This window comes from Rhinopithecus roxellana, chromosome 8 (genome assembly GCF_007565055.1).
Source record: "Rhinopithecus roxellana isolate Shanxi Qingling chromosome 8, ASM756505v1, whole genome shotgun sequence".
Taxonomy (NCBI): domain Eukaryota; kingdom Metazoa; phylum Chordata; class Mammalia; order Primates; family Cercopithecidae; genus Rhinopithecus; species Rhinopithecus roxellana.
The window spans coordinates 127,332,204-127,342,857 of record NC_044556.1 but is presented as its reverse complement, the minus strand read 5'-3'; positions in this window follow the sequence as shown (position 1 = coordinate 127,342,857).

Below are 10,654 nucleotides of genomic sequence, written 5' to 3'. Positions count from 1 at the left end.
TAAATAGATAATGCACGCGGGGCTTAATACGTAGGTGATGGGTTAACAGGCACAGTAAACCACCACGGCATATGTTTATCTATGTAACAAACCTGTATGTCCTGCACATGTATCCCAGAACTTAAAATACAATTAAATTAAATTTAAAAAGTAAAAAGAATAAATGGATAAACGTTTAAAAAAAAAAAAAAGAACAAGAGGAATATAAGAGATTTGCCTCACCCAAAGTGTCTTGATTTTAGAAAATGAATCCAGTTGCCCCTCATGCAGGAACATGACGCTCTCACCCACAGTCTATACAGCATGTGTTTTGCTTTGTTTTTCTAGCAGTCAAGATGGGTTTATGTGGAACCAAACACAGACTCTCTCTTGATCTCCCTTGTGATCAATGGTCTGAGATAGCTGGTTGGAATTAGAATCAGAGTATGTTATGACTGGATAAAACAGAAGCTGTCATGCTCAGCATTACAGAGAAGTAAGATCAACACCATGGGGACATCAAGGTTTGTGCCAGAGAATCAGAAAGACATTGAGTTCAGTCAGTGATCCAAAAGCCAGACTCAGATGGAAGGACTGGGGAGGGACACTGGGAGAGGATAAGATAAGCCAAATCAGCTTCCAGAGGTAAAAAGGAACAAGGAGTGGGAGAATATAGGGGGAAAACACCTGGGACTCTGGGACACAGGACCTAGGCAAATCCAGATTGTTCCACCCAGTGAGATCTGCATGGCCCAACACAATTTTTGATGGGTTTGGAACCATTTAGCTATTGTATTCATCAGTGTTACTAGAGGGACAGAACTAATGGAATATATATATATACACACGCACACACATACATATATGAATATATACATATATATACCTTTACATATATGTATATATATATGTGTATATATATGTAAAGGGAGTTTATTAAGTATTAACTCACACAATCACATGGTCCCACAAGAGGCCATCTGCAGGCTGAGGAGGAATGAGACCCAGTCTGAGTTCCAAAACTGACGAACTTGGAGTCTGATGTTTGAGGTTGGAAAGCATCCAACATGGGAGAAAGATGTAGGCCGGGAGGCTAGGTCAGTCTCTCTTTTCACAGTTTTCCGCCTGCTTATATTCTAGCCACACTGGCAGCTGATTAGATTGTGCCCACCCAGATTAAGAGTGGGTCTCCCTTTCCCAGCCCACTGACTCAAATGTTAATCTCCTTTGGCAACACCCTCACAGACACACCCAAGGATCAATACTTAGTATCCTTCAATCCAATCAAGTTAACACTCAGTATTAACCATCATGGCTATCAATAGTTCTTTTCTGTCAGAGGTGATGGTAGAAGCCAGAGTACTTAAGGGATTTATAATAAACACTCAGCTCTCTACTGGCAGTGTTGGGTCATGAACACCAGATTCCTGACTCTCACTCCAGTGTTCTTCCATAGGACCGATGGGGGCCTGAGAGCAAAGACTCCAGGAAAAGGTAACATCCAGTCTCTTCAGATCTGTGGGAATTGAGGAGCCCAGCTCAGGAGGATCTATCCCTCTCTTCCCTTTCTCAGAGGCAGAATGAAAATAAAGCCTGATTTGGGGGGCAGAAATCTCCAGAAATGCTCTAAATAGCCAAGATAAAAATGGCTGCACAGGACTGTGGATACCTTTGTCTTCACCATAAAGCAGGAATGCTTATGGCCAGAGCAGCCCACTCTATGCTCAGAAGCCAGAGGGTTCTAGACTCTTCCATCAGACCCTCTCTTCTTATCTTCTTCTACCAGCGTTTTCCTATTTTTCCTTTTCTCTCTTCCTTCTACCCACCCCTCTATACACACCCTTGGTCTTTCTTGCTATTGGTTTTTAGCCTCATTTCTCCAGAGCTCTAAATTTATCTTTGGGTTTAGCTTTATCATAATCTTACATCTTTTCACTTCCATGTTTCAACCTCTTATCTTGATAGCTTTGAGCTTCTCTTTGCTTTCTAACAAGTTGTTTTACTCTGCCTTTTTCTTTTTCTGCTTTGTTTTTAAACTCTTAATGATGTGAAATACTCAGCCCAAATTTAACCTTTTTCCTTGTGTAACTATTTTAACTCATTTTAAAGATTTCTGGCCTTTTATTTTCTAGTCTATCTGTTTAGAAATTCCTTTTGCTCTCTTTTTTCTTTTAATTTCCATCTCACCATTTGTCATGTTCTGTGGCGATGAAACAAAGTATCAGCCTGGGGACAGGTATGATATTGAGAACCCACATTAACAAAAGAAAAATGAAGGGCTTTCTTATCCCAGATGCCACTCTGTATGTGTTTTACATTTCTCTCAATAGATTTTCTAGCTTAGTTGAAGATGACTTTGCAAAGACTCTCACCTAGGAGACTTGGGAGACTTTTGGGTAGAATCTCCTAAGAGTCATGATGTGGTTTGGCTCTGTATCCCCACCCATATCTCATCTTGAATTGTTACTCCCATAATTCCCACATGTTGTGGGAGGGACCTGGTGGGAGATAATTGAATCATGGGGGTGGTTTCCTCCATACTGTTCTTGTGGTAGTGAACAAGTCTCATGAGATCTTACGGTTTTATCAGGGGTTCCCACTTTTGCATCTTCCTCATTTCTCACTTTGCCTACTGCCATCCCTGTAAGATGGGACTTGCTCCTCCTTGTCTTCCACCATAATTGTGAGGCTTCCCCAGCCACAGGGAACTGTAAGTCCAATTAAACCTCTTTCTTTTGTAAATTGCCCCATTTTAGTTGTGTCTTTATCAGCAGCATGAAAATGATCTGATACAGTAAATCGGTACCAGTAGAGTGTGGCACTGCTGAGAAGATACCTGAAAATGTGTAAGTGACTTTGGAACTTGGTAACAGGCCAAGATTGGAATAGTTTGGAGGGCTCAGAAGAAGACAGGAAAATGTGGGAAAGTTTGGAACTTCCTAGAGTCTTCTTGAATGGTGTTGCCCAAAATGCTGGTAGCGATATGGACAATAATAAAGTCTAGGCTGAGGTGGTCTCAGATGGAGATGAGAAACTTGTTGGGAACTGGAGGCAAAGGTGACTCTTGTTATGTTTTAGCAAAGAGACTGGAAGCATTTTGCCTCTGCCTTGGAGATTTGTGGAACTTTGAACTTGAGAGAGATGATTTAGGGTATCTGGTGGAAAAAATTTCTAAGCAGTAAAACATTCAAGAGGTGACTTGGGTGCTATTAAAAGCATTTAGTTTTAAAAGGAAAACAGAGCATAAAAGCTTGAAAAATTTGCAGCCTGACAATGCTATAGAAAAGAAAATCCCATTTTCTGAGGAGAAATTCAAGCAGGCTGCAGAAATTTGCATAAGTAACAAGGAGCCAAATGTTAATCCCCAACACAATTGGTAAAATGTCTGCAGGGCATGTCAGAGGTCTTCATGGCAGCCCCTCCCATCACAGGCCAGAGGCATAGAAGGAAAAAGTGGTTTTGTGGGCCAGGTCCAGGGTCCCCATGCTGTGTCTAGCCTGCATACCAAGGACTTGGTGCCCTGCATCCCAGCCACTCCAACCATGGCTGAAAGGTGCCAACATAGAACTTGGACCATGGCTTCAGATAGTGCAACCCACAAGCCTTGGCAGCTTCCATGTCGTGTTAAGCCTGTGCGTGAACAAAAGTCAAGAATTGAGATTTGGGAACCTCTGCCTAGATTTCAGAGGATGTATGGAAACTCCTGGATGCCCAGGCAGAAGTTTGCTGCAGGGGTGGGGCTGTCATGGAAAACCTCTGCTAGGGCAGTCCGGAAGGGAAATGTGGGGTCAGAGCCCCCCACACAGAGTTCCTACTGGGGCACTGCCTAGTGGAGCTGTGAGAAGAGGGCCTCCAGACCCCAGAATGGTAGATCTACCGACAGCTTGTGCCATGTGCCTGGAAAAGCTGCAAACACTCAACACTAGCCTGTAACAGCAGCCAGGAGGGAGGCTGTACCCTGCAAAGCCACAGGGGCAGAGCTACCCAAGACCATGGAGACTCACCTCTTGCATCAACGTGACCTGGATGTGAGACATGGAGTCAAAGGAGATCATTTTAGAGCTTTAAGATCTGACTTTGGCACTGGATTTCAGACTTGCATAGGACCTGTAGCACCTTTGTTTTCATCAATGTCTCCCATTTGGAATGACTGTATTTATCCAATGCCTGTACCTCCATTGTATATAGGAAGTAACTAGCTTGCTTTTGATTTCACAGGCTCATAGGTGGAAGGGACTTGCCTTGTCTCAGATGAAACTTTGGACTATGGACTTCTGAGTTAGTGCTGAAATGAGTTAAGACTTTGGGGGACTGTTGGGAAGGCACGATTGCTTTTGAAATGCGAGGACATGAGATTTGGCAAGGGCCAGGGTAGGAATGATGTGGTTTGGCTCTGTGTCCCCACCCAAATCTCATCTTGAATTGTATTCCCATAACTCCCACATGTTGTGGGAGGGACCTGGTGGGAGATCATTGAATCATGGGGGTGTTTTCCTCCATACTATTCTTGTGGTAGTGAATGTCTCATGAGATCTGATGGTTTTATCAGAGGTTTCCATCTCTGCATCTTCCTTGTTTCTCTGTTTGCCTGCTGCCATCCATGTAAGATGGGACTTGCTCCTTTTTGCCTTCTGCCATGATTGTAAGGCTTCCCCAGCCACATGAAACTGTAAGTCCAATTAAATGTCTTTCTTTTGTACATTGCCCAGTCGCAGGTGTGTCTTTATTAACAGTGTGAAAACAGACTAATACAAGCTCAAATCTTGCTGTTTAGACAGCATAGTGCACTTGCTGAGTGTTAGTCATTTACAGCTCATGCTACCTGGGCACTTTTGGAAAAGTCATGTTTTAAGATCAATTGTCTCCAAAGTTTACACCACTGGCTTGTAAGCAACCCATTGGAGTGGTTAGCACTGGGTAACTTGGGAATGGAAGAGAGATGCCTCCCGGGCACTTCCTCTGGCCTGACGGTGGTAAGGGTTGAGTGGAGAGAACAGGGGCAGCATTCTGACACCACATCTACATCTATTTGCTCCTCAATGAGCAGTATCTCCGCCCTTCCTGGAGAAGATCATAGGAGCAGCTTACCTGCATATGATCCCCGCCACTCCATTTTCTTGCCTTTGTCATGAGAATAAGGAGAAACTGTCTATAGCAGAGGTGACTATGAACAGGCTTTCTGGACAGGAGCAGATGTACCCCTGTTAGGGGCTTCTCTCAAACCATCAGGCCCTGCAGCTGGCAGTGGAGGCCTACCAAGAGGGCAAAATCTGTGGTTACCCCCACCTTCTGATATGTCTAAATTTCCTGGCCCTCACCATCTCCTGACCTCACAAAATCTACAGCATATAAAAGTGTAGTTGGAGGTGAAAAGGATTAATTCATAACTAGACTACTGGAAGAAGAACAGGATGGGGGAATCCCCCCTTATACGCACATTAGCACTGCCTTCTTGTCACCTAAGCAAGTGGACTAGTGAGATATCCCACCTGAGGGCTGGCGTTTTTCTTCAGAATTTGACGAATGCACTGCATTAAAACGGGACTCTCTTTAGCAACAGCCACTCAGTTTTGAGTGTCTGTTATATGCAGATCTTAGCATCAGGTGCCAAGGAAGCCACGTGGTGTGTGAATTTTAGTCTTTGCCTTTGGGGACCTTACAATGTAGTTGGTGATAGGAGAAATATGTATAAGATAGTAATGTAGCTTACAAGGTCCTTACGTCTTCAGGAGTTTCTCCTCCTTCCTCCTTTCTCTCACTAAACACCTCAGGTCACATTTTGAGGTTATTTTCTCAAGGAAATCCTTCCTTCCTGGGTGAACTAACGCTGTTACCAACTTTCACCAAAGCCTTTTCTGACCTTTACCTTTGCACTTCACAATTTCCTGTATACTGTTTCTCTCATTGGACAGTAAGATAGTTAAGAGCAGAGACTGACTAGTACACTGTTAGTGTTACCACCATTCAGTACAGTATAGAGACATGCTCACCAAACATATCTTAAATAAATGAATCAATTAATTAACAATAAGAGGTGCATATGTTACATGCAAAAAGTGTAAAAGAGACAGCAATTTCCAAAGAAATTTAGAAGGGAATGGGAAAAATGGGTATTAAGGTATTATAATATAGACTTGTGGGAATGATCTGGCAATTTTTTGTGAACCTATGTACCTGGTACATACACATTCATGTCTCATCTAGTGTCATGTTAAGGTTTAGGTGTGTAGTTCCTTGGTCAAAAGAAGTTGATATGGGTTCATGAACATTCCTCTAACGGCATTGCGATTCTAACTGAGCTAAATACCTCCAGCCCCCACTCCCCTCTCTCTCTCTCTCTCTCTCTCTCTCTCTCTCTCTCTCTCTCTCTGTGTGTGTGTGTGTGTGTGTGTGTGTGTGTGTGTGTGTGTGACGGTGACAACTGGGCCAGATGACCACTTTCAGCTCCATCATTACCACTTCCTAAAAGCTGCCGCATACAGCAGTCTGTGGAGTGAAAGGACCTAACTGCCATGACCATCCAGCTTATGTTCTGGTGTGGGAGTCTGAGTACACATAAATAAATATGTACAGAAATATTCCTGAGCATAAGTGCCCCACTCTGTGAAACATTCACAAACAAGCACAGTGTAAAAGGAACACAGACATGAAAACAACCAGTGAGTAACTGTCTCCACTGTATAATAGATCACATGAAAGGGAGGGAGAGACATGCCTGGAGGTGTAAGAATCTCTTCGTAGGTCATGGTACTATTTTATGCATATTTCTTTTATCACCAACTACATGGAAGGTCCCAGAAGGCAGGAGCTAAAACTTACACACCATGCAGCTTCCTTGACACTGAGTACTAAGACCTGTCTATAATAGGCACTCAATATCTGTTCCCTGCTGTAGAAGAGAATCCCATTTCTAGACCACATGGCAGAGGAGACAGTAAGGACATCTGGTGAGACACAGGCTGAGGGGACCCTGGACACAGTTCTAAGTGGGAAAAGAACCTGATTTTTGGAGAAGACTGGGGAGAGTCGTTCTATGGGGATAGTGGCAAGTATATTGTGTAAAGTATAAAAACATGGTGATATTGTGTGCAGGGTATGTGGTTAGAAGGACTGTAGGTAAAGGGATTCCTTCTACCAAGCCATAAAAGGTGAATAGGGGTGGTTAATAAGAGGGCAGCTGCCAGTGGACAAGAAGGAGAAGATAAAGAAAAATCACAAATGATCACCCACTATTGGAAGTATTGCATATATCATAGAATATAGTCTATATAGTTTGTGGATGTAAGGTTTGACTGGGAAGTTATGAGCTTTTATGTAACAACTGAGAGTCGAAGTTGGAAGAGTCGTTGCTTAGCAGGCTTCAATATAGTTTCTCTAACTTAATAAAATTGTATTGTGGGTCTACTATGGGCTTGGTACAATGCAAAGAACTAGTAGATACAATGGTAATGCTGACATAATTTTGCCTGCCACCTAACCTGAGGCTCTGCAAGAGTGGGAGGGGATGCATTAAGAGGCTCAAGCTTCATGAAGAAGATTTTAAGAGGAGTAACTTTAAAAAAAAGTTTATTTTAGTTTCAAGGGTACGTGTGAATGTTTGTTACATAGGTAAACTTGTGTCATGGAGGTTTATTGTACAGTTTATTTCATCACCAAAGTATGAAGCCCAGTGCCCAATAGTTATCTTTTCTGCTCCTCTCCTTCCTTCTACCCTTCACCCTCAAGTAGACCCCAGTGTCTATTGTTCCCTTGTGTTCATGAGTTCTCATTATTTAGCTCCCACTTATAAGTGAGAACGTGCAGTATTTGGTTTTCTGTTCCTGCATTAGTTTACGGAGGATAATAGTCTCCAGCTGCATCCATGTTCCCACAGAAGACATGATCTCATTCTTTTTTATGGCTGCATACTATTCCACGGTATATATATTCCACATTTCTTTATCCAGTCTGTTATTGATAGGTATTTGGGTTGATTTCGGTTTTTTGCTATTTGGAATGCCATGAACATTTGTGTGCATGTGTCTTTAAGGTAGAATGATTTATATTCCTCCGGGTATATACACAGTAATAGGACTGCTGGGTCAAATGGTTATTCTGCTTTTAGCTTTATGAGGAATTGCCATACTTTATGAGGAATTACAAAAAGTAAATTAGTTCTACAACGGTTGAACTAATTTATACTCCTGCCAACAGTGTATAAGTGTTCCCTTCACAACCTTGTCAGCATCTATTATTTTTTGACTTTTTAATAATAGCCATTCTGACTGGTATGAGATGATATCTCATTATGGTTTTGATTTACACTTTTGTAATGATCAGTGCTGTTGAGCTTTTGTTCATAGGCTTGCTGGCCGCATGTATGTCTTCTTTTGAAAAGTGTCTGTTCATGTTCTTTGGCCACTTTTTAATGGGGTTGTTTTTCTCTTGTAAATTTGTTTAAGTTCCTTAGAGATGCTGGATATCAAACCTTTGTCAGGTGCATAGTTTGCACATATTTTCTCCCACTCTGTAGGTTGTCTGTTTACTGATAGTTTCTTTTTGCTGTGCAGAAGTCTTAAGTTTAATTAGATCCCACTTGTCAATTTTGGCTTTTGTTGTGATTACCTTTGGTATCTTTGTCATGAAATATTTGCCTGTTCCTATGTCCAGAATGGCATTGCCAAGGTTGTCTTCCAGGGTTTTTATAGTTTGGGGATTTACATTTAAGTCTTTAATCCACCTTATTTTTGTATATGGTGAAGCAAGGGGTCCAGTTTCAATCTTCTACATATGGCTAGCCAGTTATCCCACCACCATTGATTGAATGGGGAGTCTTCCCCCCATTGCTTGTTTTTTGCCAGCTTTATGGAAGATCAGATGGTCACAGGTGTGCAGGCCTTTATTTCTTTATAAATAAAGGAAAAAAGAGAGAAGATTCAAACAAACACAATTAGAAATGACAAGGGGGATATTACCTCTGACCCCACAGAAATACAAACAAGCATCGTAGAATATTATGAACACTTCTGTGCACATAAACTAGAAAATCTAGAAGAAATGGATACATTCCTGGATACATATACCCTCCAAAGACTGAACCAGAAAGAAATCGATTCCCCGAACAAACCAATAACAAGCTCTGAATTTGAATCAGTAATAGCCAACCAACCAAAAAAAAAAGCCCAGGACCCAGTGGATCTGCAGCCAAATTCTACCAGATGTACAAAGAAGAGATGGTACCATTCCTACTGAACTAGTCCAAAAAAATTGAAGAGGAAGGACTCCTCCCTAGCTCATTCTATGAAGCTAGCATTATCCTGATACCAAAACCTGGCAGGGCAGAGATACAACAAAAAAAGAAAATTTCAGGCCAATATCCTTGATGAATATCAATGCAAAATTTCTCAAAAAAAATTGCAAACTGAATCCAGCAGCACATCAAAAAGCTAATTCACCATGATCAAGTAGGCTTCATCTCTAGTATGCAAGTGTGCTCAACAAATCAATAAATGTGATTCATCACAAAAACAGAACTAAAGACAAAAAACCACATGATTATCTAAATAGATGCAGAAAAGGCTTTTGATGAAATTCAACACTCCTTCATGTTAAAAACTCTCAATAGCTAGGTATTGAAGGAACATACCTTAAAATAATAAGAGCCATGTATGACAAGCCCACAGCCAATATCATACTGAATGGGCAAAAGCTGGAAGGATTCCCCTTGAAAACCAGCACAAGACAAGGATGTCCTCTGTCACCACTTCTATTCAACATAGTATTGGAAGTCCTACCCAGAGAAATCAGGCAAGAGTAAGGAATAAAGATCATTTAAATTGGAAGAGATAAAGTCAAACTACCTCTGTTTGCAGACAACATGATTTTGTATCTGTAAAATGTCATAGTCTTGGCCTGAAAGCTCCTTGAGCTGATAAACAACTTCAGCAAAGTTTCAGGATACTCAATCAATGTATAAAAATCAGTAGCATTCCTATACACCAGCAATAGCCAAACCGAGAGCCAAATCAGGAAGGCACTCCCATTCACAATTGCCACGAAAAGAATAAAATACCTAGGAATACAGCTAACCAGGGAGGTGAAACATCTCTAAAATGAGAATTACAAAACACTGCTCAAAGAAATCAGAAAAGACACAAATGGAAAACATCCCATGCTCATGGATAGGAAGAATCCATATTGTTAAAATGTCCATACTGCCCAAAGCAAATTACAGATTCAATGATATTCTTATCAAACTGTCAATGACATTCTTCACAGAACTAGAAAAAAAAAACTATTTTAAAATTCATATGGAACCAAAGATGAGCCCTAATAGCCAAGGCAATCTTAAGCAAAAAGAACAAAGCTGGATGCATCATGTTACCCAACTTCAAGCTATACCACAGGACTACAGTAACCAAAACAGCTTGGTACTGGTACAGAAACAGACACACAGACCAATGCAACAGAAGAGAAATAAAGTCACACACATACGACCATCTGATCTTTGATGGAAGCTTCTTGTGTTATCTGAAAAGGGCAGTCACCTGCTTGCATGATGTATGAGGAAGACAACTTAACTGTGGAGTCCAGATTGGATTGGAGAAGGAAGTAGTTGAGCTGTGAACTGGCCACGTGCTGCCACAGTCCTCAGGAAGAGTGTAGCATCTGGCTTTGGGTGAGGAGAGAGACAGGA